Consider the following 13,951-nt stretch of genomic DNA (forward strand, 5'->3'; position numbering starts at 1 on the left):
AATGGGGGGTGGACACTACAAGATGCCCAAGGGAGAAGATGCCTTTGGAATAGTATGGTTGGGGTGAGCATGATGCACAGGTAGAGAGCAGGGATGAGGCTCAGTCATGAAATGGTTCAAAGCCAGCAGCCTTACTCTGCTGCAGGAGCCCCAGAGATGACTGAGAATGACCAAATGTCCAGGACATGACTGCTATGGGTGCTGTGCTGGTTATAGCTGGCCTTATGCTCAGGAAGCCAGAGCTGTGCCTGTGACCGCCAGGTGGCATGTGGCGGGGCTGGGATGCAGGGAGAATGGTGTCTGTTGCCCCAGGTGTAGGAGGGAGCTCTGTGGCAGGTGCTCTACCTTCGTCCTCTGTAGAGCCAGGATATCCTGGGACTCCAGTTTCTCAGATCCACATGAAGGTGAAGGGAGAATGCCCACGTGCTGGTCCCCAGTATGAATTCCCCACACTAATGATCCTCGTCCAAGCAGCAAGGTGGATGCAAGTGACCAGAGAAAGCCACAGGTCAAAGGAATAGGGTATCCAGCTGACATGGAAGGTACTGTGGACTCCACAGAATAAGCTCTTCATGGGGTGCTCCCAGGTTCAGAGGCAAGCCCCTTTAGCACCCTGGTGTATGCTGTGGGTTTGGCCAGGTAGAGTCCTTGTCTCTTCTGGGCTCTCTTGTAGATTTACAGCTCCAGAGTGGGCTTGGATGCTCTCTCATGACCATGTCCACTCCCACCACAGAGCCACTGATCTGAGCTGACAAGATCCAAATCTGGGTCTTCAGTAGTAGTTACAACTGCTCAGGGAACAGACTGTTCCGCTCAGGGAACCCCAGCACATCATAGTCAGTGTTTCATCCCAACCCTTGCCTGCCCCTTGCCTGCTTACTGCGTCTCAGCTAAGGTTGGCTGCAGAGATGGAAGCCTGGGCCATTAGGTTCATGCCAAGCTGTTGTCATGTCCCGTGGGGCTCATTGCCATGGGTGCAGAAGTCAGTTTTCCCTACAGACATTGGGCTACGGATCTGATCTGCTACAGCAGCTCCTAGCTCACTCCCTCTGCTTGGAACTGGGCTGTGTGCTGAGCATGGCCTCAGGGGGCAACTGAAACTCGGATGTTAGTTAGCACAGGAGCTGGGGCAGCATGTCAGCTCCTCTCTAGACTCCAGGCTCTCTGCTCTCTTTTTGAGCAAGAGAAAAATGTTCTAGAATCTAGCTGTTATGGGGTTAATGCCTGACTTCCATCCTCAGCTGTTTGTTCAGTGACCTAGGAGAGCCTGCTCACTCACTCTATGGTTCCCCCACAACTCTGCCCCTTCATGAGCTCTGCAACAAAGCTTCCCCCCCAGAGCCAGGACTGGACAGCCTATAAGGCAGTTCTTCCTCTTTTGTGAGCAATAGGGTTTGCCTTGCACAAGGCCCCTCAGTGCAGGAGTAACCAGAGATAATACAGTTAGGCTCATGGGGATTAAACTTCAGGGTTCTTTTCTTGCTGGTACCAGGTCTGGTGCTAAATTCTCTGTCTCTCTGTCAGTCTCTGTCTCTCTCTCCGCCATCTCTCCCTCCTGTCCTTCACCCTTCCTTACTTAGACAAGGTGTCCTATAGCCCAGGCTGTTCTCCAATTCCCTACATAGTCAGGGATGACCTTGAGGCTCACCTGTCTCCTTCAGAGTGCCGAGATTACAGGCATTCTTCAAGCCAGGTTCATGCTTTATTGTGAGTGGAACTCAGGGTTCTTGCACGTAAGATGAGCACTGTACCCTTGAGCCACATCTCACATCCTTGGTCTCTGTCTCTTAAGGATCCTCTTTGGATTTCTGAGCAACAGAACCCTAGACTAGGTTCATTCTGGGCAAGCCACTTGGCCCAACTACCACAGTTTCCCCGTCTTTAAGAGAGGAATAATAGGGCAGCTATTGTATCAGATTTAATGCAGAACTGGGACAGCTGTTTCCCAGCATGGTGTGGATTGTGATGCTGGACTCAACCATCCGACTGATTGTACAAACAGGCCCTTCTCAGCAAATGGTCATTTTGAAGATTCAAACATCAGGCAACAGACATGATAACTATACACTATAACCTAGTGGGGTGGGCATAGTTGGTGCTCCATTGAGGCTTAACAAGGGGAAGTGACAACTGTGTAAGGCAGCTGCCCACTGGTACAGCCTGGCCTGTGTGGCTCAAGATGCTGGGTCCCTTTCTGTCTTCACCTCAGGGTCATAGAGAGTGAATTCTGCGTATGGTCTCTGAATGAAAGTTCCTAGGGAAATTAGAGCTGTCTTGTTACAAATTCTTTGAGGCAGATTTGAGGATGATTAAAATGTCAGTGATGGTGGGCTGGAGAGACGGTTGATAGGTTAAAGGCATGGACTAGTCTTACAGAGGACCCAAGTTGGATTCCTGGCAGCTATGTTGGGCAGTTCATAACTGCCTGTAATTCCAACTTGAGGTCGGGAGTTGGGGAATGTGATGCTCTCCTCTGACCTTCTATAGGCACTGACACATCTATAGCATATACACATAAATAAAAATATATTTAAAATAAAAACACTTTCATGATTGTGGAGATCCAGAATATTGCAGAAGAGCCCAATTATCTTGGGCTATCTCAGCCCCTAAATAGCCCTTCACTGCTCACCTCTGTGAGTGACCTAATGTTCTTGTGACTGCAAGTAGGTTCTTCGGACTGTACAAACAGAACCTGGCTCCCACCATCCCAAAGGCTAAGAATGTCATGGGGTGTGTGTGTCTGAAGTCTAAAGCAGAGATTCCCTTCTAAGCCTTTAACCTTCATGACTTATGTTTCTACTGATGTATTTGAAAGATGCCTTGGCCTGATAACTTTTTTCCCCTGCTACTTTGAAAACCTGAATCTATGTTCCTGGGCCATGGTCACTCCTATTGTATGTATTTGTCTCCAGAACAAAGGAGCTCTTGAATGCTTTGAGGCGAGAGCTGTGATTTTTGAAGTAGAGGGCCCGTTCCCTTCCATGCAGAGGACACTCTGGCTGGGGTACAGAGTGTCATCCTGTGGATGTGCAGCCAGCTACCCCCCAATCTCTTCTTGTTTCTATTTCAGGTTCTCCTTCTGAATTTCAGTTTGGCTCAGGTTCCCGCCTTACTGCCTGCCCTGGCTGGGAGCAGAGTTTCGGGGATCCTGTCCTTCAAGGTAGTTCCACAACACCGGTTCCCGAGGTTACTCACGCACCTCTCTGATAAGAAAACTGAAAGGTGAACTTAGGCATTGAGGACGCCAGCAACTTCCTAAATCCAGTCGTCCTCACCCCGCCCCAAGGGACGTGTGACTCCTCAAGAGGAATCACTAGAGGAAACCCTGAGTTTTCGATGGCTCTGGAAAGGGAACTGGCCTGGGGCAGGTCTGGTTTCAGGATCTCACCTCATCTACTGGGGAGGGAGGTAAAGTAAGGGGGACCACCAGCAGGGCCCCAAGGTAGAATTTCATACCATGCTTTGCTGGGGGGCCTGGTGTTCCTCAGCCACCTGTGTCTGGCAGCCCTTGCTTCATGGCAGGGCCGTGAGGTTGCAACATAGTTGCTGAGGTTTCTGTGGCCTTCTAGCCAAGGCTGGTCCAGGTGCTGAGGGAAAGAACACGTGGGAGACAGAATTAGACCCCCATGGAAAAACCACCACTCAGCCTGATGTTTGTAGCTTTCACTTCAGGACCCACACCCTGTAACTGACTTTGGAACTTGATTCTGGACAGACATCAAGCTGGTTTTAAGCCTGTCTTTTACATCAGTCCCCTCCAAAGTCAAGGGACAGATCCTGGGTGTTGGTCTTTTTTCTATCCCCTCAGGCTGGGCTGTCTAGGCAGCTGCTGTCCTCAGTGGTTGGTTTCCTCTCCCAAGTCCCTGGGTATCTTCAGGACCTGCCTCTCCTGGGGCCTGGCAGGATGGAGAGTCAATTCCTTTGCAGTACTCCTCAGATACAGGCAGTGTGGGTAAACGGAAAACATATGCATTGAGTACAAGGGAACCCTAAAAGCTACTCACTTCAAGGGTTAGATAGAACTGCTCCAAACATCATTTCATCATTTCTTGTAAAAATAAGTGTGTGTGTGTGTGTGTGTGTGTGTGTGTGTGTGTGTGTGTGTGTGTGTGTGAGTCTGTCTGTCTGTAATGGCAAGGAGAAGGTGTGGGATTCCCTGTATCTGGAGATACAGGCAGCTGTGAGCCACCCAACATGGGTGATAGTAAGTGAACTCTAGTTCTCTGAAACAGTAGCAAGAATTCTCAATGACTAAGCCATCTCTCCTGCCACAAGGAGCAACTTTAAACATCTAGAAACATTGTAAGAGTAGTAAAAGTAGGGGCTAGAGAGATGGCTGGGCAGTTAAAGAGCACTATCTGTTCTTCTAGAGGTCCTGAGTTCAAGTTTCAGCAACCCCATGGTGGCTCACAACCATCTGTAAGGGGATCCGATGCCCTATTCTGGCATGCAGGTGTACATGCAGATAGAGCACCCATATACATAATAAATAAATAAATAAATCTGAGGGGGGGAAGAGAGTATAAAGGACACTGTCATGGCCAGAGTCACCTGCTCTGTGTTTTAACAGTCTGTTTGGGGTGGAAGTCACATCCCCTGTAATACATCCATTTAAAGTTCAGTATCTGTGTTGTTATCTCTGGCCCTTGGCAAAGACACGACTTTCTGAACTTCCAGAAAGATCCTAGGATTCCTACCTAGCAGGGGCTTTCTGGTAAAGAATGAAAACATGACTTGCCTGCCCCTTAAGGATTAATCCCGTGGGCATAGGAAAGTACCTCTCAGGAAAGCTGTCTGTGGCAGGCACTTCAGTAGCATAGCATGAAGCCTGTCTAAACCTGTGGGTCAGCATGACGGGCTCTCTGGTCACTGCCACCCTGCATTTCCCTCTATGATGGTCCCTTGGGCCACTGTCCACTCTCACCCTCGAGAGTGACACACATCACAATCAAGTCTTTGTCTTCTATGCTATGGCTAATATTCCTCTGCAGAACTGACAAGGCCTGGGAGCTCAGGGAGGGCAGAGGGAGACTCTGGACATTTTCACTGTCTTCAGAGTTGTGTGACCTCAGGCAGTTTCCAGACCCAACCAGAAGTTCTGGGGGTGGAGGTAGGGGTGGGGGTAGAGGTGGTGGGTGGGTGAGGAGCTTGGCGACCTATATGCAGACTATGACAACTGCTGCCAGCTCTTTGGTGGGTGTGTTTTCTAAGCTAGATTAAGTCTTAGGCTTGGATGCTCTCCAGAACCACTGGGGTACCCTCAAGCTCCCATACCTTCTGTCCTGTGTGCTGGGCATGGAATCTAAGTACATGCTAGACCAGTGCTCTGTCACTGAGCAGAACCCCAACATTCAAAGATTTCTGCCTACATTTCGGGATGAACTGGAAGTTCAGGTTGAAAGAGTCTGCTCTGACCCAGTGCTGAGGGGACCTCCCAGGCTTCCTACCCTTAGATCTGCTTAGCTTTGGCTCTTAGATTCCCTTAATGGCCTAACCCAGTTTCATACCCCAGGCTGTGTGCCATGCTGGTTGAGTCTGGGGACCCTGGCTAGCTAATTTCTTTAAAAATATCAAGAAAGGTTTGCTGTGGGAGATGGCTCAGTAGTTAAGAGCACATATTACTCTTGCAGGGATCTGAGTTTGGTTTCAGCACTCTCACAGCAGCTCACAAACACCCGTGACTCTAGCTCTCAAGGATCCAACACTGCTGCCTTGCTAGGGCCCCTACACGTCTGTTTTCATACCCAGACCCCCCCATAATTAGAAAATAAACCTTTAAAATATAAAGAACTCAGACTGGAGAGGAGGCTCAGCAGTTAGCACTTGTTGCTCTTGCAGAGGACCTGGGTTCGGTTCCCAGCTTCCACATAGTGATACACAACCATCTGTAATTCCAGTTCTAGGGGATCTGATGCCCTCTTCTGTCCCCCCAGGCACCAGGTACACATGTGGTACATATCCTATAGGCAGGCCACACATCTATACATAGTGGGGAAACCTTAAAGACAAAACAAAACAAATCCCCAAACCAAAGAAACCAAGGCAGTGGGTTTATGTAACAATATCTAACGTCTGGAGACAGGAGTATCTCTGAACTGATACAGGGCTGCTGCAGGGCTGGGTCCTTCCAGAAGGTTCCAGAAGCAGTTTGGCTTTTTCCAGCTTCTCTGGGGTATTCATTCAGAGACAGCCATGGAGTACTGACAAGTTACTGCCTCTCTCCTTCCATTCTCCCAGGTAGAGGATCTAATGGTTGCCCAGGATGACTTAAAAACAACCCATCTCAAAACTGCCTGGTTATTAACTTCATCCCATTTCCTGCAATTCCTCACCACTCTGTCCTCAGCATCATAACTGGTCCTGAGTTTAGATACAGTTTCCAGGGGGACAAGGGCATGGTCTCCTCACTATTCTCATTTCATGATGGAAAAACCAAGGCTCAGTAGAGCTGGGTAGCTTGCCTAAGACTACAGTCAAATGAGTGCCCTAGGGAGACTCAGGCTCTCCGTTGCCTCCACCCCCACTAACTTCTACATTCCCATCTCCTGATCTCTCGTGTGTTGTCCATTCACTCCTGTGGCCGGGCAGGTGCAGAAGCCACATGACACAGGGTGGGGCCCTGTGTCCCCTTCCCCAGCCCTCTGCCTTCTCTGATAGGTATTGACAAAAGTGCTCCACACTCTCTTCACCCTCTCCATTGCCCAGCATTGGGGGTGAGGCAGGAGATTGAGGGCAAGCTGGAATTCTAGAACATCTCGGAGAAGGCCTTTTCATCAAAGGTGGTGTGTGTTAGCCCAGCATTGACAGAATGAGAGAAACCACAACTGAGGCTGCAGGATCTATAGGCTGGGAGGCTGCCATGGTAGTTATTCACTGGCTAGGCCAGGCAGCTCCTCTTTCAACTGCCTTGACAGGAACGAAGATATTCTAAAGAGACATGTATGCTCCTTTCTGCCTCTCAGACTCTTGAAACAATGGACTCTAGGAAGAGACATCATATGGCCCCTGATAGCTTGTAAGGTGACCTTTTGGGACAGTCTGGAGCTGAGGCAATGGCGATGGGAAGGCTCACAGCTGGGTCAAGACCCCTTAGCTCTGCATGCCTCGTGCTTTCTATTTAGATAGAAATCTCCTTTGAGGACCCGGAGGATGGGCTTGGGGGTTAGTGTTCCTCTTTGTTCCTTGTCCCAACATGGACACCTGTGTCTTCTGAATAAAGCTCCTTTCTCTGCTTCTTTCTGTTATTTGTCTGTTGCATTTGACTGTTGAGGATGATGGCCAAGAACAGTGACAGTCTCTTAGGTGGAACCTCAGCCCCTTGTCAATGGTACAAGATTAGCTGGGGACATAGCTCAAAGGACTCCCATGAATCTCCTTTCTTCCCTCTTGAACACCATTCTTTATAGCCCTGGCTCCTTCAGAAGAGCTCAGCAACTATCATAAAACTCCTTTGCAGAAGAAACGACGGTCCTGGGGATTTTTCTAGGAAGGTCCTGGGCCTTAGCCAGGGCACTGCAGGTCTTTTGGGAGAACAGACATTGGACCTCCAGACATGGGAATTCAAGCTTCCAGGACCCTGGAAAGAGTAGCTCTGCTGGAGTGCTGGTGACAGAGGTGACAGCATTAAGTGGTCTAACCTCACAAGCCCCTAACGGGGAAGGTGACCTGTTTGGAAGGAAGGAGAAACTGGTGGGGAACAAGAGCTCCCTGGGAACTTCTGTTCTGTGAGAGTTTCAAGTAGGGTGTGGAGTCCTGGGCTACCCCATAGCCTGGAGCCCCTCAGAAGAGGTCTGGGACCTGGCTAGCCCAGGAAGGGCAGGGGGTAGACATTGACTCTGGCTAGTAGTAGGTCTCCTAGGTAGGAGGTAGCTGGCTCCATCTGGGATTAGGAGGCATCCTAACAAACAAATGGGTCTCAGGTGGCAGCGGCTAGGATGCCTTTAGGCTGCCACTTTGTCAGGCATCCTGTGGAATGCATGACTCCCTCCCATGCTAACACCTGGCCATACTTTTGGCAAAGAGGCTGTTTGGGTCAAGATGGTCTTTCTGGAGAATTTAGGGGCTGAAGTGCCTGCTGCCCTGGGCAGCTGCAGGAGGCTCCCTGCGGGTGTGGCATCCCTGGGTCTGGCTCACTTCCACTAGCAGTGGTGAGGGAGCCTGAATCACAGGTGGGAAGTCACCTCACGAGGAACGGAAACCTAGCTGGGCTGCCTCCCCCTCTCAGTCATGGGCTTAGTTGGAACACATTTTCCCTTGATTTTTTTTTTTTTTTTTAGAATCAATTGTAAAAACAATCATAAAAAACATTACATAAAATCTGAAAGGGGGAAAAAGAACCATTCCCTGCCAGTCCACCACCCAGAAGCTGTGTCGCCTTCATCCTGGGGCCAGGTTGTGATCCAAACTGTAATTTTTAAAAAATATATCATGCACACGGTCCTCACAGCTATACACATTTAAATTGTCGCTAGGAAAGTGGCAGGTGACAGTCGCTGATACATAGCCCCTGCAGAGGTGGCCACTCAGGCTCTCAGGGATGTTGCCAATGAACATTGTGGGTCTTTTCTTGTCTTAGGGCTGAGATTGCTGGGTGGCCACGTCGCTGGCTGTTGTCCCATCTCTAACGTCCCCATCAGCTCTGCTTGCCACATGAGGCTCAGGGCCCTTCACACTACTGTCCCTCTGTGTGTTCACTGAGTGATGTTCTCTCACTTCAGTCAAGTTCCTGTCCAGTGTCACATCTCCAGAGAAAGCCGTCCCTCCCCACACACCCCCCCCGTCCCCTCCTCAGCCACTGTCCACCTTTGTCTTTCTCGAGGATGCTTGTCTCACCTGACCCCTGAGCTTGTCATGATGAAGGATGGCCTGCTTAGCTCATAGGACTAGCTCTTAGTATCTACCAATCCTCTGTCACTTCTCCTGTGGCAGGGATGCTTAGGATTCATTTACTATGTATGGTGACTCTGACCTTGACACCCAGAGGGACTCAGACTCCAGCACCTAGAAAGGCTCAGCCTGGAAGCAAACCTATTCTTAGTGATTCAGGTCTGAACTGGCATCCTCTTACTAAAGGCACTGGCCTGGGCCCTCTTTCTTACACAGCTGCTTAATTATTCTCATCCTGACAATGGGACAGTGGTGGCTCCTGTCTCACTGGATAGCTGTGGGTAAACAGACATGTCTCCAAAGTCACGTAGGATGGACAGCAGGCAGTTATTAACCTTGAGAATTTGCCTAAAGGGAATATCCCACCTGGAAGGCCATTTCAAAAGGCTGTGGGCAACCTCTCTCCTCTTCAGTTTCCATGGCTATGACTGCTACAGTCCTCAGTGCTGGATACTCAGTATCCCCTTTGTTCTGAGTGCTCAGTACTCTCTGTAAGGTACTGCTCCACTGTATTCTGCTCCACTCCACTGTATTTAAGTTTCAAGTCTTTCATTCCCAAGGACTGAGGAGATGGGGAGCCACTGTTTCCAGGAGGTGTCAGGGATGGGGGCAGTCAGCAATGAACCCGTGGGACTCTAGAGAGACACTGCCAAGTGCAAGGCTCCCACGACTGGCTGTAGGTTTGGAGGCTCACAGCTTATCATCAGGCTGTGTGCTTTTAATTTATGTGGCAGCCCTTTGGGTGCAAAGAGGGGTCTTGGCAGGCATGCAGATTTTCTAAAGAGACGCTTGTGCCCTCCCTTTGACCCTTGCTGGGAATGTCTCATCCTGGGTTTGTGGGGGGTGGGGGGGAGAAAGGACTGAGGTCTGGTGTCAGCCTGAGGGGAGCTTATCTCTTGGGAAGAGACTTCACACCATTCTGACCACATTGTCAGACCACCTTGCAGGGGAGTCTGGAACTGGGGCAGTGATGGCTACATTTGGGCCAGGATAGTTGATCAGTGCAGCCCTTCACCCTCTATTTAAACATTACCACCATCAGAATCCTGGATACACATGGGGGTGGGGTGTCACCGTATCTCCTTCCATTGTGTGTGTTTTTTTTTTTTTTTTAGATTTTTATTTATTATTATATGTAAGTACACTGTAGCTGTCTGAAGACACTCCAGAAGAGGGTGTCAAATCTCATTATGGATGGTTGTGAGCCACCATGTGGTTGCTGGAATTTGAACTCAGGACCTTTGGAAGAGCAGTCAGTACTCTTAACAGCTGAGCCATCTCTCCAGCCCCTTCTTCTTCCATTGAGAACACATGGGGTAAATCTCCTTTCTCTGTCCCTCTTCTTTGCTCCTCTCTCTGTTTAATTGGCCTCTTAAGGATGTGTGTCTGAGCTATTCCCAGGTTCTGGGTTGTTGGGGCTGCTAGACCCAAGGCCTGGGTGGTCACAACTTTAGTAACACAAGGCTAATAGCAATATCCTGCCCCTGTCATAGCGAGGGAAACCTTACCCACTGTTACACAGCAAGTAGTAACTATGGAGGCTGACCAAGGGGACAGTTATCTGGGAGGATAGAGTCAGGCGTCCTGCATTCTCCTGACACTCCAGGAACAGCCCTACCCGCCATCAACAGCTGGACAGTAGAGAGAAGAGTTTAGCTCATGGTGTCCCACACAGGACTTAGCGCGTGTCTTGATGCCCTCCCAGGTGCCCAAAGACACCTGGAGGAACCACCACCAGAGGCTTCCAGCCACTTCTTCCCCAAACCTGACCGCACGGTGAAGACATCTGCCGGGGAGGGTGCGGCACCTGCCAGCCCGCAGCTTCTTCCCTACCCGAGGAGGAACCGGTCCTAGGACTGGCCACTTTCACTGTGCTAATTAAAGCCAAGAAGCAGAGGGATAGGATCTGGGGTCTAAGGGGAACACTTGGGGCCTGGGCAATGTTCTATGACTTTTTACATTTTAAAAAAATTTAAAAATAAACTTTGTATGGGATCCCAGATAGTGAGATACCAAGGGCTCCCCCACACTCTGGATCTTCCTCCCCTCTACATCTCCGTGATCCTTCCCGGAGTACCCCACTCATTAGGGTCCCAAGTCTTTGTGGACATGTCATTGTCACCCAGGCCTGGCTGCTGGCTGACATTGGGGTACAATCTGGGTGGTGGACCCCATGGGTTGAACAAATGCAAACGTTAATTGCCACGGCTGCCTGCCATGTGGGACACTTCCAATGTCCTGATGCCTCTCAGTTCTAGTAGCTGTGTGCTTCCACCCTGAGGGCTCTGATTACTGCATTCTGAGGCATCAAGCCCCTATGGAGCATGGCTGCAGGCCAAGCACATGAAAGATAGTTTGAGCAGGACAGTCATGTTGAGGCAGGATAGAACTCAAATGGCAAAGAAGTCCCCCACGGGGGAATCTCATTTGCTCTTCTTCAGGGCTATGAGTCAAGAAATGTCAACAACACAGCTCCCAGGGCCAAAGTCACCTAATGTGTTTATTTAGAGGCAGCTCCAACAAAGATGTCCAGAACAAGACGTGAACTGTGTTTAGAAGGGCCAGGATGTGGCTGCCTTTCGTTCTACTGAATCAGTGTCGCTCGCTCAGCCTAAGGCGATGGACACAGCAAACTTCATTAGACCCCCTGACAGTTTCATTCACAAAAGGGAAATTCTTTAAGAGGCTTAAACCAGCTTTGTCTAAGCTTTGCCTAATCTTTATACCTTAGTGTAAACTAAATCCCGGAAGAATACACATAGGGGGGTCAAGAGCACAGCCATTGTCAAGACACCTCGGGGGCCACTTGTCCTTGAAGAATTCATATCCATTTCCTGTGTGTAGTGTCCCTCTCTGTGGGGTTCCTCCTGACTATCTAATAAACTCTCTTCTCTTTGGCTGGTCCTGAAATTCTTTTCAGTAGCAAAATTGAAGGAAGATGTAGCTTTCTCTGGGTGGAGGTCTCTGAGAGGGGAGGGGACTCCCCAAGGCTGCTGGAGGTGACTCTGGGCTGTCTCCCCACCACTGCTAACAAGGTGGCTGGCCACTTAAAGATGTCCTAGGGAAGTCAAGGATGATCTTAACCAAGTGTGATGACGCATGCCTGTAATTTCACCATTCGGAAGGCTGAGGCAGGAGGATGTTGAGTTTGAGATCAGCCCATATTCGAGCCCCAAATCCTGCAAGGAACTAACAAACCATTTGTGGATGACTACAAAATGCATGGGATACTAAAGATAAAACCAGACACTTAAAAAAAAAAAGATTTATTTATTTATTTTATGCGAGTATACCGTCACTGTCTCCAGACACACCAGAAGAGGGCATCAGATCTCGTTACAGATGGTTGTGAGCCACCATGTGGTTGCTGGGAATCAAACTCAGGACCTCTGGAAGAGCAGTCAGTGCTCCTAACCACTGAGCCATCTCTCTAACTCCAAAACCAGATGTTTTAAGGACATCTGGACCATTTAAAGTTTCACACTGATAGAAACTGAGCAGCTAGGGCTCATGGGGAAGGGCAGGAAGGGTGTCCAGTTTCTGTGGTGTAATTCATCACCTGCTGATCTTAAACTACTGGAGTGACATGACTGAGGGCTTGGATCAGATGTCTCAGTTGGCTCATGAGGGTCTCAACACAGGAATAACATGGGTGACAGCCAGGGACAGTGAACCCGGTTCTTTGCAGAGCATTTCAAGCTCAGATTTGATGAGTCCAGCTGGAGAAGAGCTCAGTGCCCACAGTGGATCCCAGGGTTAAGATGAGTTAGAATCAGAGTCCTGAGCTATAGGCAGTTTGGGTGGGTTGCTAAAGAACACTTCAAGTCTCCATCATATGTAAACAGCCGTGGTTATCAATATAATGACTCCGAGACTGCAGGGCAGCAGGCAAGGGGTTTTGAAGTGATGATCCCTGCTCACCCGACTTCTTATTCTCCTATTTATGGGCTGGGTAAGGGCAGTTTCAGCTCGATGAGAGAGAGTCTGTTCAGCGCTGCGCTACACAAGCTGGAGTGTAGTCACACGACTCCCCAGCGGGACTCAGGTGTTCTTGTGGCTTCAAAAGGAGAAGGAGGAAGAAGCAGTTTGCAAACCTAGACCTGGTGGTCCTCTCTGAGCTTTTCTGTGGTTCTCCCAGGTCTGAGGAGCTTCAGGACAGGGCTGGCTCCTGAGGCCTCGCCTCATCACACACCTGGTGCAGATGCCTCTGCAGGACAAGCACACAGCACTGTATAAGGATGCTGAAGCCGGGTTGAGCTGGCTTTCTCCTCGTGACGTGGGTGGGTTCATCCACTCTGGGGTCTGGTCTTGCTCTATGGCCACCATCACAGTTACAAAGTCACGTGTCCAAGGTAACAGACCCATGGTGGCGTCTGGTAATTTACAAAAGGAGCTGAGCTGGCTCAGCTGGCTCAGACTAGAGAGTCTGGGTGGAGACAACACCAGCGTACAAGGTTGAATTTGACCAGCATGAGTCAGAATCCTATTTCATGGGTATCACTTGTATAGTGAGTTGTTGTATAGAAATGCCTATTTCTGTACCTCAGTTTCCCCATCTGTACAATGAGTATACAGTGACCATCCAGGCTATTTTGAAGACTGGAAAGATACTGAAGGCACCCACTGAGGCCTGACCACAGGCCTCAGTGGCTTAAGCAAACACTCAGAATTTAACCAGGACCAGAGATGGCAACGTAGTGAAAAGTATCATCAGGTTGACAAGGAGACCTGGAGACTTTGGAGACCTGGGCACCATGCAGGGCTTTACTTCTTAGATGAAGAAACTGGGAGCAGTGAGAGGAAGTCAGCCAGAGAGCACCGCTGGTGAAACCCAGCCTGGGGCCACAGAATGGCCCAAGGAGGTCCGCTTCTGCAGCCTAGGGTAGCATGTGGAATTTCTGAGCTGTTCCAGAACTGGTTCATTCTGTCTTTCAGCCAGAGGGAGTATGTGTTCAGGAACATACTCTCTATACTGTCAAGTGCTGTGGATCTTTAGCAGTCGTCACATATTTCTAGATGCTCTCTGTGCATCAGGGTGGGTCCTGTGTGCTTGGTGCACATA

The sequence above is a fragment of the Mastomys coucha genome, unplaced genomic scaffold, assembly GCF_008632895.1.
Source record: "Mastomys coucha isolate ucsf_1 unplaced genomic scaffold, UCSF_Mcou_1 pScaffold22, whole genome shotgun sequence".
Classification (NCBI taxonomy): Eukaryota; Metazoa; Chordata; class Mammalia; order Rodentia; family Muridae; genus Mastomys; species Mastomys coucha.